The sequence below is a fragment of the Nylanderia fulva genome, unplaced genomic scaffold (assembly GCF_048542155.1).
Source record: "Nylanderia fulva isolate GAGA-0341 unplaced genomic scaffold, ASM4854215v1 Scaffold230, whole genome shotgun sequence".
In the NCBI taxonomy this organism is placed as follows: Eukaryota; Metazoa; Arthropoda; class Insecta; order Hymenoptera; family Formicidae; genus Nylanderia; species Nylanderia fulva.
In genome coordinates this window covers 138,382-154,752 of record NW_028190294.1, presented here as the reverse complement: position 1 = coordinate 154,752, position 16,371 = coordinate 138,382, and the positions used below count along the sequence as shown (strand labels likewise).

Sequence of the window (16,371 nt, the reverse complement as noted above, 5' to 3'; positions counted from 1 at the left end):
GTGAGTTGTAGACCTCAGGCAATTCAAACAAACTTTGAGAGCGTGAATCTTTTCTATTCGCTGCGGAATAGGAAGAGCTAAAAATTGCTTGCACTAGTAAATTGGATGCTCGCTACGACATACACACATTTTGTTTTGAATGCTGCATTGCATAAAGTTTTTTGTTTAGTATTCAAATGAGACCGTGAATTTGAAGACTTTGATGAATCGTTGGCGGACTTGCTTATTGTTTCGAAAACGTGACAATGATGATTTAAGAAATCAAGGAATTGCTTTAGCGTGGGCAATTCATCACTTGTTTGAGACATCTGCCATTCGCGGGCAGTAGTAGAATCAAGCTTTAAAACGAGTAGATAAATTAATATGTCATCCCAGGTGTCTGCGGGACGTTTTAAAGTTTTCAAAGCTTGAACATGCCTAGATACACCGTCTGCAATTTGTCTTAAGTCGAAAGCATTTTCCTTACTCATGACGGGTAATTCCATTATTGCTTTCAAATAATTTTGCACTATTACGCGTTTATTGTCGTATCTCTTTCTTAAAAGTTTCCACGCGAGTTTATAATTAGCCTCAGACATCTCGAGTGAGCTTATCAATTTATTTGCTTCATCCGTTGTAGCAGCTCTCAAATATTGTAATTTATGTATGTCATTAATCGCTTTATTTTTATGAATGATTGAATCGAATGCGTCGTGAAAAAGGAACCATTCATCATATTTCCCAGAAAATTTAGGGAGATCTAGTTTTGGTAAACGAACGTTAAGTAACGATTGCTGTATGGATGAGTTGGGTGAACTATTCAATTGAGTCGAAGAGGCTGCTGTAATCTGGTTAGACTGCGTTCTCAAAATACTACGTATTTTAGCCGAAATATAATAGAAATTTTCTTTGAATGCAATTCGATCATTGGATTCCGCGTCGTCTAGTAATTCTAATTGATTTTGAAATTTATTATATTCGTGCCATTGCTCATTTAATTTAATTTTGCGTTCTTCAATTTGATATATTATACCGGCGTGATTTCTCATACAGAATCTACAAAAGTTTTTATATGCTTGCATGCTGCTTTGATTATGCCGCGACGTTTTTTGAGATCGCCGGTATTTACTTCGTCAGGCATTGTGATATTTGATATGTCAAAAAAGGTAAGAACTAAAATCGGACAATGAAGACAGTAAATTTTCTGGTTAGCAATATTAAATAGATTTTCTTACCTCGGAATTCGAATGTGTCGGTTATATATATATATATATATACATATATATATATATATATATATATATATATATATATATATGTCTATGCGCCGCGCATTAATACATGAAGACGCGTCGAAAATGGCTGCCGTGTCGTCGTTATTGCAAATCCCGCGCTGCCGTGCTCGATCGAAGGAATTGCGTCATGGAAATGTCCCCTCTGTGGCTGCAAAATTCCTTGACTTTGGCCGATTCCTCGACGATGGGCGGCAAGTCAGATCCTTATGTCGTAGAGATAAAAAGGCCTCCTTGTAATTTGATATGTGCCTTCCTTGTTGACTCGGCACACGTTCTTCCAAACCACGGAATGGCGGCGTGTTTAGGTTGAATGTGTCCGAAATGTATCCGGCCGTATCCGGAATATATCTGGCTCGAAGGACCAGTTTTACTTTGTTAAGAATATTAGTCGTTCTGTTTTTCGAGCTAATATTGCGAGCTCGTAAAGCTCTCCGTGATGCACACCGGTATGAAGCTTCGGGTCGGCACGGTCAAGACATGTGTCTTTTAGTTTAATTATGTATAGCTTATGGAAAGAATACACACACCACTTCCGTTGGTTCAATGGGTAAGGTCTTTATTATATTGAACCTGTGATAATGATTCGTACACAAAATAAAAATGTAACGACTTAAATTACAAAATGAAATTAATCCCTGCGAGACCAACTTGTTGCAAGAAGGTTGAGTTATCTGGTCTGGTCTTGCACGCTGCCGAGTAGGCCCCGACACGAGAGGGCGCGGAGACGGCCGAAGTCACGCGAGTCTAAGCGGACCGCATCGAGCACGGCCGACTGCACGCGAGAGTACACACAATATAATTTTGAGGCAGAATCGAGAAACAATTTAAATTCAAATAAAAAGATAAATTACTTAACATAACCAAGAACAAGAGGAGAAGGAAATAATGCTTCTTCTCTCATTCGATACTGATTTGGAAGATTTAAACAATGAAGATTTTTTACTCTCAAGCTATTGAAAACATGATTAAAAATGAAGTAATGGATTAAAAATGAAGTAATGGACGTTGTTTTGGATAATATCATTTTAAACAATTATCTATTTTTTACACCAATTGATTGGTCTTATTGCGTACATAAATACATTACTTGAAGTCCTGCAACTTTTGTTTAAAACATTTTTTCTATCTTGCATATTTTTGAAGTTATTCAGAGGTTCCACTCTTTTTTGAACACCCTGTATATGATGTTTATGTATTATAAAGTAAAAGCATGGACACAAAAGAGAAGCCCTACTCCAAAAATATTCTAATCTAACCTAACCCTAACCTAAACCTAAATTTAATTTTAATTAAAAATTAGAAATTTTGAATTAAGTTAAAATTTTGTAGGAATAATGAAATCCCTTTTCCGTCGTTTTTAAAAACAAAAAACAATTTTTAATTTAAAATTTTTTTGTTTTTAACATAAAATCGATAGATTCTAACTTTATGTTTTTATATTTACTTAAATTATGGAAAAGTATTTAGGTATTATTTCATTCAACCAATAAAAAGGGTGTATAAAAATGATTGTTATGTCGATAAAACAGAAATGTCAAGCGACGTTTTTGAAAAATACTTTTAAGAGATATAGGTTAGTAAATGTATTTTAATGTATCACCCTGAATGGAAAAATTATATAAAAAAATATATCTCGAAAAGTAATAAATAATAGTATAGATGCCAAAGAGAAATTTTATTCCGATAATAAATTTTACACTACATTATATTTTTCGAAACTTTAAAAGAAATACCCATATTTGATCCAGAATTAGAATTAGATTGCATATAGCACTTTATTCGCAAATGTTTTTTCTCGTTCTACGGATGATGGCTGCAGATAATAAAAACCTTATTATAGAAACCTGTTGCACTCATTATTTGTATCTTACATACATGCAAAAAAGAGAACAAAAGAGGAAGAAGGGAAATCATTAACATTTATTTTACGATAAACTGATGAAATGGTAATAGCTCAAATAATGCCAATATATTCAGTTCACAGACTTTTTCGATTAGTTTATTTGATTAATCTTTATCTCATAAAAGAAAAGAAATTCTTTTGGTCACGTTGGATTTTTCGAAATATACTCACTCTCTAAAAAAATGGTACACTTATTTAGGAAAAATCATCAAATTTCAAATAACGATAACTTAGTAAATAAAAAGATAGAAAGATTTATAAAAAAATAAAAATAAAGCTTGAAATCTTTACTTTAAAAATCTATTTATTTCAATGTTGCGAGATAAATTTATTAAAAATGGCGGATGACAAAACGAGAGCATGGAAAATTGAAAAATATTGGTCCGAGTTTGTCAAAGCACATGGCGTGAATCAAACGTCGCAACTCGATGGAATAAAAAGCATACATATGATAGTACATCCTTTAAAATGTTTTTTACTCATCTCGATACAATGATTTTTCGAGATATTCGTATTTGAATAAAGAGGCAGCTTTTTACTCTCTCTCTTATGTAATGTATAAAATATATTATTAACTTTATTTTTATATTCAAGCAAGTTAAAAACAACAAAACCTGCTAAACTATTTATCAAGGAGATAGAAACAAAAATAAGTAAGCTTAATCATGACCAAATGAAATATCACCTCAAACTGCATATGAGTTGAATAAAATGCGAGATAGATATTTACCTGTAATGACGCATAAGCTAATGATGTTAACCAAGGTAACGTAGACCAAAGAAACGTAGGCGGTAATTAAGCAGATGATGTAGCACATAAGTGTTTTGCCGTAGAGGTTTCTCAATTCGGGGATAATCGCATACACCAGAAAAGTAGCGACGAGGAACAGAATGGACACTATAAAACCCATATTAATGGCCGCATTTTCTTTATCCTCTTCTTCATCCACATTCCTCAGACAAACCAAAATACCGATTCGATCGAAAGTCATCTGCCAATCAAGACAATAATCCCAGAATGGAAATACATTTCCGTCAGTATTTACGAGACTGTCATTCGCTTGTAGGACGACCCTATCTTCCAGATATGTGTCTGGATTAAGAGCGAAAGTGGCGTCACAAACAAAGTCCTCCAGCAAAAGAAAGTGCTCTTTCAATTCGCCAACATGTTGGCTGGTTAACTCTTCGGCCATTTGTTCCTTCGACAAACGCAGGTCAGGCGTTCTAACCTTTATCCTTTCCATGGTATCGTTATAAAATACCTTCTGACATATCTGTCCGTCCTGGAAGCTCTCCTGGAGCACTTCGTCGCTGCGACAGCACTTTCTGATGCACTTTCGTAATTTGCAGACGCAACCATAGGTAATGCTGCCATCAGTCCAACGTAAATGAGGCGGATAAATAATACCGTCATGGACAAAGATACTATTGTTTCCTTCCAGTATTCCGTTTTTCGATGCCGCTGTGACATTGTTTTCCACGGTAAGAATCACGCTGAACGGCAGCGAGCAGCGCGGATCATTCCTTAGCACTGATAACGATTTATCATTGGTACTGCCGCTACCAACCGTCATCAATAAAGAGCACGCGATAAAGAGGACCACCGAATTAAAATTCGTGAAGCGGCCGCACATCGTGCTGAGATCGTCAACTATCAACTGGAAGGCAGAGATTATTTGTGACGCTACTTTGTGTTCGGCGCATGCCGACATTTCTGCATCGGCGGATGCGCGGCGATAGCGGCGGCGCCGTGACTCCGTGCTCCAATGAAATTTCATCATTTTGAAACATATTAATTAAAAGGAAAGAAGACAACACAAAATGTCTAGTAGACATCCAAGTTTTTAATTTTTATTTTGTCCAAATATCCATAGATATTTGTTATTCCAGATAGCACCACGTCCAAAATTGGCGTATAAGACATCTTTCAGATATTTTAAGATGTTTTTGGGATATCATATCATAAGATTTCTTAAAGATTTCTTAATGTCTTGTGCACCAATTTTGGACATGGTGCTATCTGGGATAGCAAATATCTATGGATATTTGGACTAAATAAAAACCAAAAACGTTTTAACAATATCTATTATTGGTTGTTCAAAGCAGATTTATATATTTAGACGTTTTTAAAAATGTTCATTTTACACATACACAGAGCACAAAACATTTCAATTTACATTACAGCAATGTTATAATCTTACAAGTTGCAACGTAATATTGGGGAGACATTATAAGAACATGTAATGTAATATTTTATAAGAAATATTACAGCAATATTCCAAAAATATAAAAAAACAGTATTCAATAATTGTTAGTTCCTCTATTTACCGCTGTGACGCGCGTGTACTATCTATCTTGTATTTAAGATTTATTATGACATATATGTATTGCGACGATTTTTCTCGTCCGGAGAATGCGGCAAGTAAAGGTCGTCGTCAAAAACGAAAAAGAGAGAAGTAAATTTATTCTTTAAAAATTAATTATTTAACGCGGGAACTGAGAACGTGGTCGCTCCGCGCGTGCCACAGCAGAACGCCAGCCGACGGATGCGCGATGTCACTCTATTTGGGCGCTAGACACGATCTTTCACGTGCCAATTTGCGAAATTACGCAAATATTCGGTTGGAAATTCCGCGACGTGCCGGCTGCTCATCTAACGGTAGAGGGGCAGGGTGTGGTTGCCGCGAACGAAGTAACAAATAGTTTACTCAAACTCACGCGAAATTATATACTGATTACCCGGTAATGAGGTGCGATATCACAAGAGGGCATAAAATAAAGACGCGCAAGTGTGACGTAAATTTTGATTTATTATATTAAGAGATGAAGAAAAGAATAAAACAAAAAAAATATAGTACTAAGTAAATCGGATGATCTTGAAATTACAAAAAAAAGTATATACCAAAAAGAGTTAGCTTATTACATCAGTTAGATACAAGGTGTGCAAATAAAGTAATGAGACTGTTTTGAGATGAACTTTTATTTATAATTTAACTACAATTTAACTCTGTCTCCTTAAAAATAGTTTCCTTGGGAAGCCACACTGCGTCTGAGACATTGTTTACAGTTTTCATAGCAGTGCTGGAACTCAGAAACCCGAATGACCTTCAGTTGGTTACAGCCGCTTTTACGTTTTCGGTCGTATCAAAGAATGTCCTTTGAGATGAGTTTTCAATTACGGAGTAATCGAAAGCGTTGTGGACGGAGTTTTTGGCACGGAAAAATATCCCTGTCGTTCCCCAACCTCTGTATTCGCCTGACCTGAGTCCCTGTGACTTCTTTCTCTTTCCGAGATTGAAAACTCATCTCAAAGGACATCCTTTGATGCGACCGAAAACGTAAAAGCGGTTGTAATCGACTAGCTGAAGGCCTTTCGAGTTTCTGAGTTCCAGTACTGCTATGAAGACTGGAAACAATGCCTGAGGCGCAATGTGGCTTCTCAAGGAAACTATTTTGAAGGAGACAGAGTTAAATTGTAATTAAATTATAAATAAAAGTTCATCTCAAAACAGTCTCATTACTTTATTTACACACCTCGTAATTTGAAAATTAATGCGAGAATATAATATAAGTGAGTTTACAATTTAGCAAGAAAAATAATACAGAAAGAAGTCAGGATGACCGAATTAAATCTAAAGAAGAATTAACAGAACAAAGTAAGCCGGCTGTATAAACAGTCCGACCGAGCCAACAATATATCTTAGTCAGAAAAGTATTGCGACAATTAAATCTCGAAATATTACGCATGTTACATACGTCGAATACGCGACAATCATATAGTATAAGACATACAAGAAAGAGCGGCACAAAGCGTTCGATCATCAAGAGAGTCAAAAATTGGGTTCTAAAGGTTCTCGACGATAAGCAGAGAGCAAAAAGTAATATCGCTGAAAGAGAATAACGTTTGACACATTCGCTACACATTCGCACACGAATAACTTGACATACTTATCACAAACGCAATCAGATGAACATGCAAAAGCGCGACAAAATCTTGAGACGGCGCGACAACAATAACCCGGAGAGACGTAGCTCGCAAAGATAATGACGACACTCAAACATTCACAAAGCTCATTGCTGCTTGACCACGATCGCTCTCGCGAAATCACCAAAGTTACTTTCGAGAACGGGCTTAGCCCATACGCTAAAGAAATACACCAACCCATACAGCACAGAATATTCCAGTTACATTGCAGCAATATTACAATCTTTCAAGTTGCAATGCAACATTTTAGAGACATTACATGAACATATAATTGTAATATTTTATGAGAGTATTACAACATTCCAGAAAAATTGCAAAATAAAACATATATTCAATTATCAAAAAAAAGGTGTCGAAACGTACGGTTTTATATTTAATTTTATATCTTTGATTGTATTAAATGAATTTTCGTAAGAAAAATTTTTGTTTAATTTGAGAAATAATTGTTTACGCACTTTTTATCTGCATTGGCTCGACAATGCCTGTTATATGAATTTTTATATTTTTATCTACGAGCCTGTTTTTGGTAATTTGTATTTATTTACGTATGGCTGAAACAATGCGTCCGCCGTTTTCTGCTTGTTTAACGGTTTCGTTTTTTCAATTGATTAATATATATTTTGGTCAAACTCCGGTTAAATTAATGAAGGATTGGATAAAGTATCGGAAACTTGTGATTAAGAATAAGACTTTTGATTGACTTCCTACGAAAATGTATTAAATATAAATTGGTTCCTGCCTATTTAAAGAATATATCATCTATATCTAAGAAGGGTCATTTTTCTGGAAGGTCAATTAATAAATTTAAGCAGTTAGCGAATAATTTCGTCACAAAGTTTCTAAGATTAGAGATCAAGGATCTATATTATAATATTAGATTTGCCCAGACAAGGTTATTTAAAACGACAAATTCTATCTATGATCATGTACCAGTGTCTGTCTGTAATCGGTTTTTTTGTAAACAAGAAGGTCCGTTGTTTTCATACTACAAAAGAGAACGGCATAACCTAGGGAAAAAGTTTAATTGTTTAATTTGTAAACATAATGAGGTTGAGACTAGGGAAGTTAAACCGTTGGAATATTTTTATGAAGTTTCCAATAATAATGAAAGGGCGTGTTATCATACAAAACCTAAGGAAAATTTGAATAATACTTCTCTCCGTGTTAGATTTGATCCGGGTACATTCATAAACAAATGTTTGAACACTAAAGCCTTACAGTGCAATGATAATTGGTTTGTGAATTTATCTAACACGATTATTCCTGAAGATATTAAAAGTTTTTTACAATTGGAGGATAACTTTAGTATTTCGGTAAATAATAGGGAGAAATTAACTTTGGATTTTATAAAAAATTTCGAATGTAACCTCAGGAAACTTCCCGTGTTGACTAGAATAAATGTTAGGAATAGAGCCTCACATATCATTAATAAACTTTCTTCGTATTCACCACCATATGATCCATTAAATGGTAACCATTTTTTTGAGAACTACAAAACAATTCCTCAAAAACAATTTGATTTAATAATTACACGGGCTGATAAAGAAAATGTAACAGTGGCACTGGATAGAAATGATTATATTTTAAAAATTAAAGATGTGTTAAAAGATATAGGGACATATGCAATTGTGAAGATAAATTCCATCAATAAATTAATTTCTAGTCAAAGGGATATCTTAAAGAGATGGAAAAAAGAAAATTATATCACAGAGGCGGTTTTCAATTCTATCTATTGCACACATAGATCCTTACCGAAAGCATACGGACTCCCGAAGATACACAAAGAAAACTGTCCGTTCAGAATTATAATTTCTTCTGTAGAAAGTCTTTTATATAATTTTGCATTGTTTTTACATAAGATAATGTTAAAAAGTTTCCCAAAATCGGATGAGTTTATAAAGAATAGTTTTCAATTGGTTAATAAATTATCTCATATAGTGATAAGGATTATCAATTAATATCACTCAATGTTGTATCTCTGTTTACCAACATACCGATTGAATATGTAATGGATAGCATTTCAGGGAGATGGGATTATATTGCGGATAACAGCTGTATTCCCAAAACTGAATTCCTCATTGCAGTCAAGTTCACACACATAATGAGTTCTACTTATTTTAGTTTTAATAATATTATTTATGAACAAACATTCGGAACACCCATGGGGTCCCCTTTGTCTCCTATTGTGGCGGACATAGTTCTTCAGGACTTAGAAAATAGTACACTAAAAATATTAAGATTTGTTCCTCCATTCTATTTGAGATATGTAGATGATGTGGTTATGGCTGCACCGTTAGAGGAAATTGATCACATAGTTAATACTTTTAATTTTTTTCATCCACGAATTTAGTTTACGGTGGAAGTAAGGAGGGACAATGTTTTAAATTATCTGGACGTGACGATGATACTAAAGGATGGCCTGTTAACATTCAATTGGCTTCATAAAAAGACATTTTCAGGTAGATACCTGAATTATTTGTCACAACATCCAATTTGCCAAAAAAGAGGCACGGTTATTGGTCTTATTGATAAAGTTTTTTCATTGATTCATCCAGACTTTCACCAAAAAAACATTGAATTCTTGATCAACATTTTGATTGATAATAATTATCCTTTACGTTTTATTTTTAACATTCTACATGAAAGGATTAAATTTTTGATTACTAAAAATAATCAATCTTTGACAAATGGTGACATTTCTTTTTCTAATGTTACTACTGACAATGTGGATGAACGAATTTCATTTTTTACGATTCCTTTCATTTCACAATTAAGAGATAGATTTCATAACATTGTTAGAGATTTGGGAGTTAAATTGTCGTTTTATAGTGTTAATAAATTACAAAGTGTGATCAAAACTCACAAAGACAAGAATCATAATTTAGATTATATGAACGTGGTTTATAAAATTAATTGTGCCGACTGCAATGCCTTAAACGTGGGCCAAACAAAAAGACAACTAAAAACCAGAATACGTGAACATCGGAATAACATTAATAAAAATACTTCGGACCTTTCTGTAATTTCTAAACATAAATTGGAATTCAATCACGATTTCGATTGGAATAATGTTGAAATCCTAGATAGGGAACAGATTTACAATAAGAGATTAACCTCTGAAATGATCTATGTTAAGAGACAAAGAAACAGTATCAACTTACAGACAGACACTGAGAATTTAAACGAATTGTATTTAGCGATGATTGAAGGGCTATCGAAAATTTAAAAATTGTCAGTTTACGTGGTAAGCACGACGAGAGACACAAACATTTTAGCTCGAGACGAAGTCAAAATGAGTATATAAGGAGCAACCTAAAGGTTGAGATATCATTTGTTAGCTGCTAGTCAGATTGTACATTTATCTTGATTTTGAGAGAATATGTTTTTTGGAAGTGATATCTGCGGGTGCGTAACCGACTTAATTTTTACTAATGTTTAGTAATAAATAAATAACTGAATAAGTCGACCAGCCTGGCAATGTAAATCATTCGATGATTAAATTACATACGACGTTTCGACCATCAATGCGGCTTCTCAAGTAAATCTACGAATATTAATCACAATAAAAATTAATATTAAAGATTAAAAAATATAAAATTAAAAATTTAAAAAAATAAATATAATTACACCCATATATGAACACAAAATATAGATTAATAAAAATAGATTACGTTACCAAATAGAGTAAAGAATGTAAATCAAATTCATAAGACGGGCGTAAATAATTTAAAACTATTGCGGACTGGCTGCATTTCAACAAACGTTACATAAAACATTGCAGAAAGCAACAATCCACAGATAGAACGTCAAAACGATGTTAACTACTCGAAATCCAATTAAGTACTAACAGTAAGACATCAAAGTTAAATTACAGTAACAAAGTCAAATAAATAAATATAATCAAATAGAGTCAAGAACGCGGTCATAAATCCCACTGAAATCCTCCGTATCTTTTTGTAAATTAATAACATTCGAATGTTTCTTGATGTAAAACATCTCTGCGATTTCTCTTTTTCTTGTATGTTTTTCATAATGTAGTATTTTTGGAGAATCCCAACAAAATTCATGATTATTAAATGTACGATGCAGACTGACCACAGAATAAGATGAACTATCTTTTTTAACGTTATTACGTTGTTTTTTTAGTCGTGTCTCTAACAAGTAACGCTACCCAAGTGCCACTCGCCGATTTTGATATACTTAGAATATGTTGTAGTCTAGGTCAAAATAAGAGACACGTATTTTTTTATATGTGCCCATACGGCCGTTAAAGTGGTAAAAACTCTCTTGAAGAAAAATAGGATTTTATCTTTCTGAGCAAATATCGTCGAAACAGTAGGAGATATAAAAAAAATTTTCAAACAAAATTTTTATGGTTTCTGATGTACTTTAAAACTGTGCAATCAAATTTTTCAAAAATTTTATATTTTTCGAAATCCTTCTCCTCCCTCTCAATTTTTGAAAATTAAAAAATTTTGTTTATAGTATAACTTATAGTATATTTAACAACAAATTCAACCATATATGATAAAGTTGTATTTCGAAGTCGCAGTATTCAGAAATACGTTTGAACTTCTGTATACCGCTATACACGCGCTCTGTCTGTCTTATGACTCTTGCTATTCATGGCGATAGTTTTGTTTGTAATTTCACAGAGACTACCATAAAAACGGGCTCTTGAAGGATTTAATTAAAAAAATAAGTCAAGTTATTATATTTATTATATTGGTTATTCTCGGGTTCGGCAGAGAGCGAGAACTTGACTTATTTTTTTAATTAAATCCTTCAAGAGCCCGTCTTTTATGGTAGTCTCTGTGAAATTACAAACAAAACTATCGCCATGAATAGCAAGAGTCATAAGACGGACAGAGCGCGTGTATAGCGGTATACAGAAGTTCAAACATATTTCTGAATACTGCGACTTCGAAATACAACTTTATCATATATGGTTAAATTTGTTGTTAAATATACTATAAGTTATACTATAAACAAAATTTTTTAATTCTCAAAAATTGAGAGTGGAGAGGAGGATTTTGAAAAATATAAAATTTTTGAAAAATTTGATTGCACAGTTTTAAAGTACATCAGAAATCATAAAAATTTTGTTTGAAAATTTTTTTTATATCTCCTACTGTTTCGACGATATTTGCTCAGAAAGATAAAAACCTATTTTTCTTCAAGAGGGTTTTCACCACTTTAACGGTCGTATGGGCACATATAAAAAAATACGTGTCTCTTATTTTGACCTAGACTACAACATATTCTAAGTATATCAAAATCGGCGAGTGGCACTTGGGTAGTGTTACTTGTAAGTAACGCTTAGTCTGTCCAAAGTATATAGAATTACAATCCACACATTCAATTTTATAGACCACATCCGTTTGTTTTAGAATGTCAAGCCCATCTTTGCCTCTCTTAATAAGCGTGTCTAATTTTTTGGGGATCGTGTATATTACATCACAACCGTTTTTTATTAATGCACCGTGTAATATTCTCACTAAGACCTTTTATGTACGGTAAGACAACGCAAGATCGAGGATCAAACAATTTATGGTCTTGTGAGTTAAAATTACTATCAAAAATAAGAGAATTAATCCTTTTCTTGACATTCTTATCAATGAAAAAAAGAGAACAATTATTTAATAAGGTCTTTTTAACAATATCAATATTTTCATCGTGGAACTTAGGATCAGACAATAAAATAGCCCTATCGACAAGACCTGTAATCGCGCTAAGTTTGTATCGAGATGGATGGCTAGACAAAAAATTGATGTAACGGCCCGAAAACGTAGGTTTTCGGAACCAATTGGTGGTCAATCTGTCCTCAAGTCTTAAAACACTAGTGTCCAAAAAACACAATAAATTATTTTTCTCAAGTTCATACGTAAATTTTAAACGTGAATGAAAACTATTAAATACACCAAGCATATGTGCAACTTTGTCTTTCGGGATAATAGTAAAAATATCATCCACATATCTGAAATAACATACAGATTCAAAATCCAACTGACTTAAACAAAATGACTCTAAATCCTCCATAACCATGTCTGCAAGAATTGGAGACAAAAGAGAACCCATAGGGGAACCATATACTTGTTCATAAAACTTTTTATTCAAAACAAAACAAGTCGACTCCATCAACGTGTTAATCGTGTATAAAAATTGTGGAAAAGTAAAATTCGTCAATTGTGAGATCACATCCCATCTTTTTTCTATTGCCTTTATAACTAACTCGCGCGGGATGTTTGTGAAAAGGGAAACAACATCAAACGAAATCATAACGTCACCCTCATCAATACTAATATCACTAATAAATCTGACCAAAGACCAACTATCCTTAATAAAGGAGCGTGGTTTATCGACCGCATTTTGTAATATTTTATTAATGTAAGACGCAACATTATAAATAGGGCTGCCAATGGTCGAAACAATAACTCTAAGGGGATATCCTGCTTTATGGATTTTTGGTAAGCCATAACAACGCGGCAAATTCTCATTAGTGCATCTTTTTGTACGTTTGCTCATCTATAAGTCTATTATCAATCCATGACTTAATCAATGTCATAATTTTTGTATTCAATGAATTAAGAGGATCTTTTTTAATTAATCTGTATGTAGAACTGTCACTAAGTAATTTATTCATCTTTTCGATATAGTCTGAACGGTCCATAACTACCGTAACTTGGCCCTTATCTGCTTTAGTTACAAAAATGTCATTATTTTGTTTGAGAAACTTTGTACTTTTATTGTATTCATTCAATAAGTATTTATCAATATGACTAACATGTTTCTGCTTATTTAAGAACTTATAGACTGAGTTGGCGATACATGTTCTATTATTGTTGAGGTTTTCTTTCTGAAATTTATAATATTTAACTTCAAAATTTTTTAAATTTTCAATCGCGGAAAACGTCCTATCATTTTTATCCTGTCTATTAATAGGTAAACCAAATCTGTCGCCTAAACTCAAAAATCTCAGTACCGAATCGAGGACTTATTTGTTACTGATATTAACGATCCATTTTTTGTAATCTATTAATTCAATTGGATTTTGAACTCCATATAATTTCTGTTTGACATAATTGAATTTAAATAAGACGAGATTTCTCTCTGCTATTATGCTTGTGTATGTTACGTCGATTATCATTAAAAAATTTTGTTGTAATTGATGCCGGTAGTTTCTCAAATAATTGTTTCTCTATACAATGTTTAGTAATGTTTATTTTTTATTTAAACATTTCAATTTTTATATCAATTTTTACTTTTTTCAATTCTTTTATGTTTTATAATTGGTTTTTATTTAAAGAATTTTTATCTTTTATTTTTTATTTTTTATTTGTGATTTTCATTAGATTAATTAGTTAATTGTCAATTTAGTTAGATTTATTTTATTCATTTGACAGTCGGGCAATCGTGGATGTTACGTCGTGTTTTCTATGGAGAAAACAGTTTATTTGAAACTGTTTCGGACAAAGCAGATGTTTCATGTCCTTCAACGTCTAAAAGAAGGATCTTTTGGAACATATTGGTCAACTTTGTCTGGATTTGATGATCACCACCATAAATTTATTTTATATATCGGCGTAAAAGCTTATTTTTGTGCTTAAGGAAACGATTTATGTATAGTTTAAGTTTTCTAGTGGGTATGTTAATTGACATATCGCTTCAGTTTTATAACTTCTATTTCTCTTAATTTTAATGTTAGTAAGTATAGTGTTTTGTATTTAATGTTCGGAATATTCTGCTGAAGATGACCCAAAAAAGGTGTCGAAACGTACGGTTTTATATTTAATTTTATATTTTGGACCAATATTTTTCTCGCCTATTTCTTTACAGGGAATGTTAAGAGAAGGAACAAGGGGAATTTTTGAGATCCCAACCATAGGATTCAAATTCCTTAGTTTTCCAAATTTTCTTTCTTTCATAATTGTCGCAATAACATCGCGTTTGGCTCTATTGGTCGAGAGGAATCAAGTGGAGATTGTGGCTTTAAAATTAAAAGAGCTGACTTAAAAAGTATTCTCATTATTATATATTTAATTTATAAAACATTATACCGTAATCTAATTCGAAATAATGAAACAAACATTTTTAGAATATTTTTCTTTTATTTTACAAACTTGATATTTAAATCATGTCAATCTTTCTTTTGTGAATAAAATAAAGCAATACGCGATAATTTTTTACCATAAATATATTTTTTACCTCTAAAAACTCAATTAAAAATTTTTATTTTCTTTATCTATAGTATAATTATGTAATTCTATAATAGTTTCTAAATGTTATACAATGTAATGATTAAAGGTAAACATTAATTTAAACATTTTACAATAAGATTTCTTTTATCTACACTTATTTAGTTAAATATGACATGGAAATTGCAGATAATTCTCTTCGTTACAAAGGAACGTTAGACAATCAGGGAAAAAAAAAGTTGATGTATTATGCTATTTTTGCGTATGGATGTCCAATTGTATTTGCTACTTGCGTCGTCGTTGTGGATTTTATTTCTGAGTATATACCAAATATTTTGAGACCAGAATTCAAAATGGGATCTTGCTGGTTCTCTCAAGAACGTACGTTACAGATAACTTTATTAATGCTTCGCATTTTAAAAGTATGTAACAGTATATGGGATATCATATTTACAGATTTGGAAGCACTTACATTGTATTATTACTGGATCATAACTGTCTGTACTATTAGTAGCATTTGCTTATGATTCTCTACTGCACGGAACATCAAACGCTACGAAAAAGATGCAAACTTCAGTCTAACAGATTCGGAAAGCAAGCAGTATAATAACAATAAAAAATGGTGTGTATTCTCACATTTTTGCATCACTCTGTGATAAACTTTTATTGTGTTAGTGAGATTTATGCAGATATATTTTTGTCAATATCTTTGCGGACAATATCACGTACTCGCTTAATTCGCATTCCAGATGAAAGAGAGATATGATTTTTGAAAGCCATACATTTTAACTCTGCTTCTTGATTTTTTTTTATTTTTTTTCCTTTTATTGTGTAATAACATAATCTACAAAAGAGGAAAAACATCTATTTCTTTAACTTGCATTTGGTCTTTTCAAAAAAGTCTGTAATTCTCGAAATGTCATAGAGAGTGAAAATAAACGAATATATATTTATTACATAAAAAAATTACATTTTCGAACTATTTCTTTAAATAATTTTTTCTCATTTCCACCT

At 32.4% G+C, this 16,371-nt stretch overlaps 1 long non-coding RNA gene across 1 annotated transcript; it reads left to right on the top strand.

Annotated features, from left to right (window-relative positions):
* Window positions 1–15,560: 15,560 nt before the first annotated feature.
* Window positions 15,561–16,153, top strand: LOC146723110 (uncharacterized). Its single transcript, XR_014924767.1, has 3 exons — window positions 15,561–15,738; window positions 15,814–15,979; window positions 16,107–16,153. It is a non-coding gene; the product is annotated as an uncharacterized LOC146723110 (long non-coding RNA).
* Window positions 16,154–16,371: the final 218 nt, after the last annotated feature.